We start from the raw sequence: 14,793 nt of genomic DNA, 5'->3' as shown, positions 1-14,793 counted from the left end.
TGTTGGTGCTTTGACATACGAATTGTTCGCTTGGCGGCAGCGGAGTTCTCTAGCGAGCAGATAAGTAGTGAATCGAAAGCGACAGTTGAATGCGAATTACTTTGCAATTACGGCAAAATGAATTATAAGTCGACTGGAAGTGGTGCGTGATTTTATATTTTCGAGAATTTAGTAAAAATTCTGATAAAAAAGAGAAATAAGTAACGGGTGATCAATCATGAGGTGCTTTTTTCAATAGTTAAAAAAAAACAAAAATGTAAATTATGTTCAAAACCTTTATTTATCATTTGAAAGGGCATTCTTTGACATTTACTTTTTGAATATGACTTCATTCAAATGTTGGCCGCAACTACGCTTAAGGTGGTCCATTCTGAAGGTCCAATTTTCAATCACTCGTTCGAGCATTTCGACTGGTATGCCGTGAATAACACGCGTAATGTTGGCTTCCAGAGCTTCAATCGTAGCTGGTTTATCAGCATAGACCTTGGACTTCACGAATCCCCAAAGAAAAAAGTCCAAAGGTGTGATATCACAAGATCTTGGTGGCCAACTCGCAGGTCCTAAACGTGAAATCAGCGGCTCTCCGAAATGACTTCTCAATAAAGTCATTGTTTCACGAGCTGTATGGCAAGTGGCTCCGTCTTGTTGAAACCAAATGTCGTAGAGATCATTAGATTCAATTTCAGGTAGCAAAAAGTCCGATATCGTGGTACGGTTGCGAGCATCATTCACAGTTACGTTGCGGCCATCATCATTTTTGAAAAAATATGGACCGATGATTCCACCAGCTCATAAACCACACCAGACCGTTGTTTTCTCTGGGTGTAAAGGTAGCTCTTGAACCTGTTCTGGTTGCTCTTCATCCCAAATACGGCAATTTTGCTTATTGACGTAACCATTGAGCCAGAAATGCGCCTCATCGCTGAACAAAATTTTGCTCGAAAACAGCGGATCTTCTTCAATCTTTTCAAGAGCCCAATCAGCAAAACGGTGACGTGCAGGAAGGTCATTTGGCTTTAGTTCTTGTACGAGCTGTATTTTGTATGCTTTTAAATGAAGATCCTTCCGTAAAATTGACCAAGTTGTTCCATACGACAGTCCAAGTTGCTGAGAACGGTGCCGAATCGATTCATCGCGGTTTTCACGTACACTCTCTGCTACTGCCGCTATATTCTCCATGCTTCTTGCTGGACGTGGTCTATTCGGTCGAGAATTATCCACCAATGAATATTCGGATTCAAATTTGTTGATGGTATGTCGAATAGTGTTTAAGGCAGGCCGATTATGTTGACCATAATGCGGTCTAAGCGCACGAAAAACATTTGTCACAGAACGCTGATTTTCATAATACAGTTGAACAATTTGTAGACGTTGTTGCGGTGTGAGTCTTTCCATGATGAAATGCCAAACGCTGTTCAACAAATCCACGATGACAGTTTGCCACAACTCGCGCGCGATCTGTAAAAAAAACGCAAATGAAAAAAACTCCTCTTAATTGATCACCCGTTATAAGTATCATATCTGAAAAAAGAAGTAACGCGTCAAGCACGCTTGATTGACACCACTTCTGCCATTGGCGATCATTAAATATGTTGATTTTGGACATTATATCATATCTTCATATCGACAGTTTTCCTAAATATCTCTTTATAAGGGCATTTGCGCCCGGTAGGAAACTTTTATGTTATCAAAAATTTGGCAACGTGCCAAATTTGCGTTGTCGCTTTTTGAAAACATGTATTGGGGTTTTTTTTAGCTGGGGATTGTCAGCTGAGAATGACAAACTGTGTTGACATTTCTATTCATTAAGCTTCGACAAGTCATCGTGAATCGTTTAACGCCAGATCAACCCAAATTGTGAAAATTTAGTTTGAACAAAAAAAAAATATATATATATTCGCGAAGTTCATAGAGTTCTGGAGGAAAGAGCTGCCATTATGGTGAGTGGCGAACGCTATCGAGCCATGCTGACGTAATCTTTGTTTGATTCCAACAAGACGGGGAAGGCTGCCATACAGCGCGCTTAATAATCGATTTGTTGCAATATTAAAGCCACCACTGCCGCTATACGGCCAGATTTATTGGAAAAAGCAATCAAAGTAATCATTGGACTGACCAAATAAACCGTACAACGCGAAGCCGTGGCTGACATATATCGAAAATTATGTAACAAAAAATAACTGCAATGGAATTATCTACCAGAACACAATAAACAAATATATATGTTTCGAATTATCATTTTAAGTTCTCAAACTCTAACAAACACCCTTTGCTATCGCTTTTGATCTTTCAAAACTTTGTAAATAACTATATTATTAAATTGGACAAGATGTGTTTAAGATTAGGAACTGCCGACTTTGCATCTATTGCGCGTTCGGAACCTAACCTACTATTTTTTCATCTTCATCTTCGTCTTTTTCAAATTTCAATTCTCAAGCAGTTTGAAAATGGGTGTGAATGGGTTAATGCCACTCCACTTCTCCCCCACTCGAAGTCAATGTCCTATGCAGTGTGCAACTCCAAGATCGGTGGTAGTAATAAAAATCTTTTTATTGCGCTATATTTTCTAATTAAGGCAATTTGGCTCATTTGAGTCTGACAACGGATTGTGAATTCTTCGTCGCCTCCTTGTACATATGCACTCACACACATGCATACATGCGTGCATATGTATGAGAAAGTGTTGCGTTCTCTGTCGACCACAAGAATATTGTGTGCCTTTGTGCTTTTCGCTTCTTACCTCTGGTGGTGGCGGAGGACACCGCTGGCGTATGTGCGGCTGTGTGCGACATTATTAACTTGTCCAGGAAAGAAAGTAAAATTTTATGGAGATTGTACGCTAATCGAAAGTAATTGGAATTGATGTGGCTATTCGGCGTGGAACGTGTAAGCATTAGAAATTTATTCTACGCTAATTTGGATGAATTTCAAATGACGACCGGGAACGCATGTAATTATCTTTGGAATGGCGGAGAGTTTGTCTACGGCACCAAAGTGCAAGTTTAGTCTTCCGATTGCAGACATTAAGTTGATGTAATTGAATTAATAAATACAACCGCCTGCTATTTTACTAAGTTCTATCGATAATGTCGACTTTTCGATTAAAGTCAGATTCAAAGTTTACAATTTTATTTCAGCTGTGGCAGATGCCAGCCGGTTTCAGTACCCAAGTCGAAATCTCAACTCCGCAATACTATGTCAATAAGCCAAAATTGTTGTTGTGAATGCATCCTGCTACGCCAGCACACAACAAATATGGAGCTTACAAATTCCTATTCCACATAGCACATAGTGCTCGCGGCTCCAGGCTCCTTCTCGTTCCCGTCCGTGCTACAGCCATGGCCCTGGAGTGAAGTTTGTTCAGCTTGCATGCTCGAGTGCGTTTTCAACTCTACGCTTCGGAAAGCTTGGTGTGTTTAAGTGTTCCCAAAGGCAAGATTGGCGCTGCAGTAAACAATAACAACAACAAACAGCAACATCGTGACAGGAAGTGGGTTGTAGTTGTTAAACATTTTACACATCTGCAACTACTCGGATGTGATGCACCTATACACGCACACAGTTGAAGTATGCATATGAAGGCCCACTACCGTCCCACAAATAACACATAAGTCACGCATGCATATACACGCATGCTCACGGATCTTGACATCCCAGTAGCAGACGTGACTAAGGTGCTGATTATAATAAAGTACGGAGCGCTTCGACTAGAACACACCAAAATTACTCCTGATCACCACGTGGATAAATCTAGCCATTTTATATGCCTCTGGGACCTTGAGAAATAATCGCATATACTTCAAAAGTGCCCGAATGTAGAAACCAAATTGCTTAGGATTTTTGGTATATGATTAGATACCCTTACATCTTCCCCACTAACGAATTATTTACTGTTTATTTTTTTCCTTTAACCCCTGTTGAATCATAGGGCGTCAGGTGGCGGAATGGTGTATGTCAAGTCCCCAAATGTTTGAAGGTACAGATAGGCCATAATATCACTAAGCTGGAATAGGCGGGCTAGCAACCTACTTATCTGAAACTCGTTTTGCTAACAAATCCTTAAATTTACTGTCTCGGATGAAAAATAAAATCAAAATAGAACTCCGAATTTCGAAGAGTTCTGGCCAGAATATTAACAATCCGTTGGATACCTTTTCTAAAACTTTCGGTTAGGCACGCGGGTCTGCCCTTTTTTGTCCTGCTCAAGGATTCTTTTTAAAGTTTATATCCATAAATCGATAGAAAATGTAATTTTAGGAACCTACCTGGAACCTCAAGTCGTTCACTGTAATAGAATTATGTTAAATTCGCGTCCAAATTCGAAAAAGTCTGGGCAGACCCGGGTGCTCAAAGAAGGGTTAAAGAAAATCTTCTCAAGAAGCACTAGACAGTCAACACCACCGCTGATCAAATACAAAATTAAAGACAAAGAAAAGCTTATTCTCCTGTTCTGGAATGATTTTAAGTTAATCAATTAGCATCGCGCTTCATATGTAGGTAGGGATAGGACCCGAAAAGCGTAAATTACACAACGCTAAGTGCAAGAATACTCTCTGGATTCGTTTAATTCCAGCAGCATGGCACCTATAATACAGACACCAAATGAATAATGCGTACTCAAGTTCGGAACACACAAACGTCGCATACAAAAGCTTTAGCGAATGAGGGTGGAATAAATCGGTGAATGACGCCTAACAAAAGCAAGAATGGCCTAAGATTTAGTAATAATAAAATTTATATGACTAACAAAAATAAGCTTCGATTCAAATATTGCGCCCAAGTCTTTAATTTCACTTACCCGTGACAGAGCCGTGGTAGATATATGATTAGAGGCGTCAATAACAGCGGCGGGCTTAGAAAAAGTAATTCGGAAACACTTAATCAAGTTCAGCGAGAGACGATTATTGATACACCAGGTACTGATATTATCTAAATCAATTTGCATCAATTCAGAATCGAGAGAAACAAGATCAAATATCATGGAAAAAAGCCGGCTCAGAATACTACCTTGCGGAGTCCCAGAGCAAGCAACGAAAGGAAGAGACCCAACATTGTCGACGACAACCAAGCTATGGCAAATGAGTAAGTTGGGCGGACCGGAAAGAAGTCATGCATTAATACACAAGTATAATATTGAGAATGCTTGTATGCGGATGTATCTGTGTTCATATTCGTTACATGGAAGAAAATGTATAACATCGAAATCAACTCGAATGTCGAGTCACTGTAAACTGGCAAAATTACTACACAGAATTTTGAGAAACATTCTGACTAAAAAATTTGAAACTTCGATGACATTTTTTTTTGAATTTTTTACAAATTTCGGACCTTTAGTTTATATGACTTTTTTCTAGTATGAACTATATTTCTCTAAAAAATTTGGTAAAAAGTAAACAGAGTTGTCAAAAATTTGCAATATGTCGCGCTGCTACTATTGTGAATACATTTGTAAAGGGTTTTCCAATAAGAGGTGTTATTTTGATATTCAAAGAAATATGCTATTTTTTCATTTAAAGAGGAAGGTATGCCGTTAATAGTGGAAAATAACATCAGGCAAATTACCACCACGGCCACATTACAGGACAATATCCTTTTCATGAATTTTTCCATAATGGAATTGTAAAGTGGCTGCCCCATGTCCTCGATAGCCTCACGAATCCCATTTTTGAGGTCTTGAATCGACCCTGGGCTGTTGGGGTAGACCTTCTCTTTCACGTGGGCCGAAAGAAAAAAGTCACAAGGTGTTAAATCTCAAGATCTCGGTGGCCAATTGTGATCACCTATTCAAAAGATAACACGGTCCGGAAACTTTTTCCGTAAAAGATCAAAGGTTTCGTGAATATTCGGCCGAGGCGACGACGTAAAAGCATGACCGGGCAGTCCCCATGACTTTCTCTTCTTTGGATTGCTGTAATGAATCCATTTTTCATCACCCGTCACGATGCGATGAAGAAAACCCTTCCTTTTTTGCCGCTGGGGTAGTTGCTCACAGGCGAGAAAACGACTTTCAACATCCCTGCTTCTGAATCATTCCCAAAGCATGCAATCGCTTGAAAATGGATAGACGGGTAACTCCTAATACTGAAGCAAGCTCTTCTTGCGTTTGGCACGGATCCTCATTGAGCAATGCCTCCAATTCAGCGTCTTCGAAGGTTTCTGACCTTCCTTCCTTCATTTTCACAAAACCAAAAGTATGTATATGATACCAAAGAAAAATCTCTAAAGCAGCTTGTTTACCATACTATATGTCTAAGCTTGGTTTATGACGTTTAGGTTATGTTAGAATCGACTAGCACACATTGCTGGCGGCATCTATTGACAAACAGCGGGAACTTACTTGCGCATCTATAAATATAAGAGAACTAGCAAACCCGGCCCCCTTCGCTGGGCACACTAAAATAGAATAGATATGGTTTAGAACAGAAAATATATGGTTTTCATACTATTTATTTCTTTATTCTTTATTCAAGCGCTTTGGCATAAACAATATTTTTTGTTTTTCTATTTGTTTTTGAGTAAATATAAAATATAAATTGAAAATCAGGAAAAAAGAAGATTGTTTTTAAATTTCAAATCAACGCATATGAATAACTAAGAAACAATCGTCTTTTTTCCTGATCATCCATGAATTTTTCGTTTCAATTTATATGTTTTATTAAGCATTGGAGCACGAACACATAATTTCATTCGGATTTCACATTAAATTCTCAAATTTCGTAAGAAATTATTCACTGTTCCAAAATCCACTCCAAAAAAATTCACAAACAATTTTTACGTGTTGCACTTACGTTTTTTCCTTATGGCATCCAAATCAGAAAGAAATATTGACACATTGTAACTCACACTGTCAATTTGACAGTTCAGTTCCGCCCCAAGCGTTAAAAAGGTAAGCGACATTATGGCTGGTACAAAAGAACGCTGTACCCGTTGCCAGTGCTCCGAATTACAACCAAACTTTACGAAACCCATTTTCAATACTTACTTAACAATGTGCGTAAGTTTGGTTTAATTCGGTGCAAAGACACGGCGGGTCCACGTTTTGGCATATATTTCGAGACCCTAGTCATCAATAGGTATGAAAATTACCCCGTATTAAAGCACTTATCAACAGCTTTCATTTGAAACCCATATTGTACATACACAACCAAAGGTTACCCGGGTCCACGTTTTGACCTATGTCTCGAGACACCAGTCACGAAGCGGCATGAAAAATACTCTGTACTAAAGCATTCACCAACAGCTTCAATTTGATATCCATATTGTACAAACACATTCTAGGGTCCACGTGTTGGTCTCTATCTCGAGACCCTAGTCACGGAGCGGCATGAAAAATACTCTGAACTAAAGCATTCACCAACAGCTTCCATTTGATACCCATATTGTACATACACGTCCGAAGGTTACCCGGGTGCACGTTTTGACCTATATCTCGAACCCTATCCACCAATAGGTATCCAAACTATACGAAAACCATCTTCAGTACCTTCTTAACAATGTGTGTAAGTTTGGTTTAATTCGGTGCAAAGACACGGCCGGTTAGCGAACACACACAAAAAGTTGGCTTTATTTTATAAGATTTTTTTCAGTTTGTGTCCGAAAAATCCAAATATCTTACGGAACCCTATTTTTTTCCAAAATAAAATATAATCTATGTTACTCGTGGATAATGTAGCTTTCGAATGGTGAAAGAATTTTTAAAATCGGTCCAGTAGTTTTTGAGCCTATTCATTACAACCAAACAAACAAACAAAGTTTTCCTCTTTATAATATTAGTATAGATAAATAAATAATTATTCTTAACACACTAAAGCTAAGGTGGCTGAGAGCGACCAGTTGAAATCATTTGCGCTCTGGTACCGTTTCTGCATGGGTTAGTCTTGCCATGGACTTGGGACTGTCTACTTCACTATTGGGTAGTTGTGTATGTATGTTAAATACGTCTGTAGCACTATGCAAATCATTGCAGTTTGAAAATAAAAATGCATGCCAATAGTTGCAAAACAGCATTAAATTGCGTGGGTAGCTCTTGAAGACATTTGCATGTATTTGTAGGTTTGTATGTACTTGTAAATAGGCTTCTGCAGCCTAAAACTAATTCTTGGACAAAGTGCCATAATGAAATGGAAAGTATGTATTTTGGGTTACTTTCAAGGAAGTCATTCATAAAATATAACCTGAATATCTTCACATCTGGAATATATTTTAAGTAAAAGCACTGGTTTTTTTCGAGCTCAAAATGAAGCTACGAAATGGACAGTCATAACGAAGCCAGAGCGAAACTAGTAAAAGCTCTGTTTCGACCACTCGGTTTGACTACCCTAGTACCCAGCGAAAAGTGTACCTAAATATGAAAATAGCTCAGCACAGAAATGCTGTTCGTTCGGTTCGTTTCTTTGGTGCAGTGGTGGAATTTACATGCATAACAAAACGTGTCTGTATATGTGCATGTGCATCTGTGTGCACAAGGATGTATAAGTGTGTGTGTGTGCAGCGACATAATTGCATTAAAACCTCTTCCATTAGACTGTTGAGTTCAATTATAGTCTCTGACAACCACACTTGCAGTTGGTCATTATTGTTGTTGCTTGTTGTTGTTGGTGCTTATTGCTGTCGGCTATTATGTTGCAGTTCTTATTGTTGCCACTTGCCGCTACTATTGCAAGTACTTCTACATGAAATTGTTGTTGTTGTCATCGCTGCATCGAGCGTCACTTGGCCACATTGTCCAGCGCAGTTGGCTGTTGGAGCCAACAGCAGAGACGAAATGGGGCAAGGAGGACGCGTGTTGTGTAGTTGAACAGCTGAAAAAGTGCAACCAGCGGAAAATGTGTAAAATTTAAATAAAAATCGAAAATTGCATAGCATTAAGCGCAGCAAAGTGTTAAGTTTTTTTGCTGTAGCTGCTGTAACTTATTTCGCATTTGAAGCCCAGCGAATGCATGCGACGCTGATGCGGGTGCGAGTGTGGGTGACAGCAGGCGTGGCAACGCAGCTGCTGGGGGGGTGTCAGAAAAAAACGACCGTTACTTAATAGCTTTAATTCATTTTATTTAATGTGAGCTGCACAAAAAGGCGTAGTGAAAAGATATGGAGAATGAAAATAAATTGTATTACACTCATTGTCAGTGAGCTTCAGTTTTACACAAAATTTTTTGATTAAATTTATTAAGTGGCTGCAAATGAAATGGCTTCGAAGTGATATAGAACCTGCCATAAGGATATATTGGCCGCTACATATATACATATAAACACACATCTACATATGTTCGCGTGTATGCATGCATGCAAAAAATGGCAGGCTCATATGCATGCAAATGCATTTCCGATGTCGTAAATGCGCGCGGGTTGTGATTAAATGAAATATTCTGCGCTCAAATATGTTCTCGTGCATTAAATTTGTAAAACTTCAACTCTTTAACAATAAAAAAAGGCGCTAAATTGCCGTCTGTACTTGAGAGCAAACGAACACTAAAAGTTTGGCTTCAGGGACTCTGTACTCTTTTTGCTAAAAAAATATTGAGTTTAGGCAAGGTTAGTGTGACTGAGCAATAGTGCTTTCACCAGAATGATAGCCCGACCTGATCATAATTAAACTGCGCTTTTTAGCGCATTTTAACAAATTTCAAACACGGGGAAGAGCCCGAAACCAAGGCAAAGTCGGGATCTACAAATTGCAAATGGATGGTGGTCGTGGAAGTGCTGTTGAAGTGACACAGCCCAGACCAAATCAGCACAAAAGATGCCATTTCGATACACCACTTGTAGAACCACCGCTTTTTATTAGTCGAACCATATTGAATTGACTACGAACCTGAATCTGATTTGACTATCTCGTCTATTTTCTTTTCTGTAATTTCCTGCAAGTTAACCATCGAGAATTCTCCCAGTATTCTATTACGTAGAGCACGTGGACTTGGTCACTCACACAGATAGTGAAAGGCTGTTTCCTTAGATTCTTCTTGATTGCAGCATCAACATCTATTGTGCAGGGTACTTAGCAAAAAAGATACTCCAGGGCTCTCGTTATTAGTTGGAAGCCAGAGTTCAGGTTAGTTCTGGTAGCTGGGTTTGTATAAAATTCTCTCAATGTGCGATTTATTAATAAGACAAAAAAGAAAAAAAAACATTTTTTTACTATTAAATTCAAGAAAACCTAAAATTTAATTTGGACCCATGGTTTTTTTCAGCAGACTTTCCTAAAACTCTATCCACCTCTGTCCACCGATTAGTCCGCTGAGTTCTTCGTAACTGGTTTATCGGATGCTCAATATTATACCTTAAGCCCCTGTGGGATTGGTGCAAATTGTTTAATCCAAACTCAGATTTTAATTTTAGTGTCAAAAATTAATTTATTTTATCAGCTTTCCGTTTTCCACCAGTTTCACAATTTGATCCCTTAACGAGGAACTATCATTGGAAATCATTGAGTTGAACCTTCCGTACTTATCACAGAAAAGGTCTTAATCCAGATCTTAGCCCAGACCAACTCAATTGCATTCCGCGGCGTTAGTCTTCTTATTTTTGAGGCAAGAAATGTGTGTTTTCCTCATTTCCTTCCTCTATAGAAATATACTCGCAAATAGTATACTCTGTCAAAAGAGTACTGGAATGAATTTAAAACCCCGTTAAAGGAGATTGGCAAAATACAGAACAAATCCAGACGATAATTAAATATTGCAATGGCGATAAGTGGCGTTGAGGAGAGACAATTTTTTCGAAAATGCCAGATTGGCGGAATAAAATCTTAGTTCGGTTGTTCGAAATAAGTATAAGACAAAGAAGCATTCGCGGCGAGTAATCAATTGCGTCACTGCGGAACGGGCCTATCTTGAAGGCGATGAAATAGAAATATTTTATTTTTATTGACCAATTTTCGGTACATGTTTGACAAAAATATTGTTTTGACTCTGAATTTTTGTCGGTTAATTTAAGCCTAAACCAGGTATCAACTGAAAAGTGTAGTCACTATGCTGGTCTGGCCTGTGATTTGAAGGGAATAGTTCACGGATTATCAGAGGTATCTCGTATCATTCTAGACAAAGATTAGGTAAAGTGGCTGTCTTACGACACGCCTAGGCCAAATAGAGGCCCGATGTGATACCTCAGTTTGCTATTCTTACTTCACTTGGTCCTCTTTGAACCATCCTTTGGACTTTATAAATCTAGTGAGTCTGGCTAATTTTACATATGCAACATCTGCGATGCTGTCCAGAGGAGCGATGCTGTCCGCATAGAAGGTGTTCAACTGTCAGAAGGTGCATCATAACGGTTACAGAAAAAGTCAAAATATGGTTTCCCAATTCTACTAATTTTTAAGTCTTTCCTATTAAATTTAACTAGACTTACTAAGGTGACAATTGTGACAAGACGATTGTTGGCAATACTTAAGGAGCATCTATCCATTTTCAGCTTACTTGGTGCCAAGGGCATAAGCATAACAACCTTATCTTGAGTAATTTGGAGTGTAATGCCCAGTCTAGTTAACTCATTCGCCTTACAGTTACCCTCAATGCTACTGTGACCCGGCTCCCGGAGAGTGTGCAAGTATTCTTATTTGTTCATAACACTCTACCGCTGTTTTCGAAGAGTGCTTCTAGATTGGAGCGAGTTTAGAACTGGCTGACATCAGAATATATGTAGATTTTTTCTGACTGTAATTGCGTCTTTATTTAGCGCTAAAAGGACTTCTTTAATCTGCAAAACCTCAGCTTGGAGTACGCTGCAACGATCAGCTAAGCGGAAAGGTACACTGATGCCTAGAATAAGAAACTCAAGCAGGTATCGAATCTCATTTGAGATTTTTTCGGTTGGATACAGTCACAGCAGGACTTCAAAATGGCTGACTCATGTTTTTTCTAAGTTTTGCGATCGCACTCAGCAGTAAAACTCATTTCAATCATTGGAATCATCCTCTTCAGGCTCATTTAAGACCTGCTCCTCACAATTTTTCACAGTATAAAAGCGATTATGCTGTATACCTTTCGACTAAAATGAGCAGTAGCCTCTAGACACATACATACATACCCGATTATTTGGTATACTTTTATCTCTCTGTTATCTGATTTGTGAGAAAAACAGTCCCAAAAAGTTATATCTGCTGATATACAAAAACAAATCACATTTGTAAGGGGAAGTCTTTTCTGTAAATCTTTTCATGCAAATACAAACGACTAACTGCACAAGAACTGCAAATAAACCAAGTAGCTTTAAATAGATAATCGCGTGATAGCTTTGCGTTACTTTGTTATACTCGCCGTGTAACGAAAAAATGGTGACCCCCTCAGTGAGTGGGTGGTTCGTATAATTTTCCATACATTGCTGATCTTTTCTCACAATCTCGGTGTTGCTTCGTTTCGTTTAATGAAATCTACGTCATCATTTTTTAAGATTTTTTTTATTCTGGTGCTGGAATAAATTTCTTTTGTATTTCTGTTGCGCGGGAAAACTTACTGAAGTGCTAAAAATGAGAAAAATTACAAGAATTATGAAATGGCAATAATAACAATAACAAAAAACAACGAAAGCAACTGTGCAGGCGATGCCCGAACATCAGTGGCCAACCAACGTGCGACAGGAATTCGTGCGGTTTGTTGCATGCTGCTTTCGGGCTAACATTGTGTTGGCACAGTAGTTGTTGATTTTGGACTGCACTACTTCTGTTGAATGCCTCGGTGCAATGTGTTGAAAGGTGCTTCCACATGCAACACAACTGTTAGGCGATGTGGTGCGAGTAACTGAAAGTCTCGACTGGCCCACATTTATCAGAGGCGAGTGTGGGAACAACGAAGGCGAGTAACGAATACAAAAAGCACGGCAACGAGGACGACATACAGCAATGTGGTGGGCTCAAACGATGGTAGTCAGGATAATACCAGAACACAAGGACTAGAATAGTCCGTCGGTGTTGACAGCCGTTTCCTTTGGTGTTGCAAAGTTGCACAGTGTGCAGCTTTGAATTTAATGGGAGGGTAAAACTTTGGCGACAGGAAATATGCGAAGCCTTGGTGGAAGCTTTTAACAGTACTTCCGTTTTTCGTCGACTGTTGAGAGGATAAAGAGTAGAAAGGTATAAGGAACTAAGTTTATAGATGTGGATGACTTAAGCCCGATATTTTTAATCAGGGAGGTCTCATGGAAACCGTCGTATACAAATTAGCGGCAGGTTTAGCGATGATGTTTGATTGGTGTTTGATTGCCACCTTGTGTGGATATTGAGGGGTAGTGGGATTAGATCGGCGTGGAACTCGTAGGATAGGTGGGGTTATTTTAACTTCTGTGGTCAGTCCGGAAGGGACCCAGATGGGGGTCACAAACCAACGTGACCTCATATACATAACCTCAATGTTTATATTCTTTATTACAACAAAAACTATATAAAATTTCAAATAAATTTAAGCGCCAAATCATTCGAATTTTAAAATAAATGGTTTTATTGAGACCCCCCATACGAGTATAAAATAAGACTTGATCGATATATTCATAGCTTCTTGGCGTTCAAAGGATTTCTAGTGGATAATGGAAATGTGTGAGCTGAGCACACTGTGAAACGTTGGGCTGATTTAGTGGCACAAACCGGCGGAAATGCCGGGACACACGAAGGCAGTCGCATATCACAGTCCACCGTCACTTACCTGCCGGGAGGGCATGTGGTTTGTTTTGAAAAATTGAGTTCTGCTAAAATGGGAGTTTAGGGGAATTGTATCCGATGCAATAATTCGAAAGCAAGGCATGGCGATGGCAGTTCGTTGTTGAATTGTCATGCAATTTAAAATTTTTTGTTAACAGTTTCAGCTTTAAAATTAATTTCCAGCAATGCATTTGCTCATGTATCTGTTGGTTGGCTCAACGCTCACTAGCAATTCAAAAGAGCATCGAATATACAACCAAATTTGGCACATTTTGGGTATTTGTGTGCATGTGTGTGTTTGAGTACTACAGGAAAGCTACATTTAAAGAGAAAAGGCAAGCAACATACTTTTTAACTTAATTACAAGAAATTGCCGCAATATCCGATTTAAAGGCAACCGCCACCAGCAAAGCCACAAAAAAGACTGCGATCGGTCAAAGCAGGTTGTTGCGAGAATGGTTGTCAGCTGAACAGGGACGAGTTGGCAGTTGGTGAGGGGTGAGTGTTGGGCGACTGAAGAAAAGCTTTTAAAATGCTCAAAACCACAAGCACTGATAGCAGGATTTTGCTCTCGAGCTAGAAAAGGTCTGTTTTATAAATGTAAGCTGAAGCGGCCATGTGCGGCTGAGAGAGGGGGAAATGTGGGGACTGATGGCTGAATGTAATTTCTCACCATTTATAGAAGAATATAGAAAGTGAAGTAAAAAGCAGCGCTGAGCACAAACAAAAAAACAGTTAAGGCATTGGAAAATGAAACCACAAAACATCGCATAAGCACAAGCAGCAACAACAAAACAATTTGAACTTTCGATATCAAGTCACACGTGCGGGGTGCGCATTGGCAAAAAGGTAGACATAGTGCGATTCGAGCGAGTCGAGTTCGCTTTCTTCTACCAGAATTTCTAAGTAAACGAAATATTTTGGTGGATTATGCATTAATATGCCAGCAAAAATGTTTACGTAAATAATCGGCCGCGGCAGCAGCAGCAGCATTAGCAGGGGCTGCTGATCGAAATCGAAACTGGAATCTCAGCAAAACTGAAGGTAACATATTTATTAAAAATTGATAAGGGTAGTCAATGCCGATGGCGTAGCTGATTAGGAGGGCATAAATAAGTGTTTTGTTGTTGCTGTTGGTGTTTTGTGTGAGTAGGTTTGGCTTTGTT

The sequence above is a fragment of the Anastrepha obliqua genome, chromosome 2 (genome assembly GCF_027943255.1).
Source record: "Anastrepha obliqua isolate idAnaObli1 chromosome 2, idAnaObli1_1.0, whole genome shotgun sequence".
NCBI lineage: Eukaryota > Metazoa > Arthropoda > Insecta > Diptera > Tephritidae > Anastrepha > Anastrepha obliqua.
The sequence above is the reverse complement of the archived record's forward strand: the minus strand, read 5'-3'. Positions refer to the sequence as shown.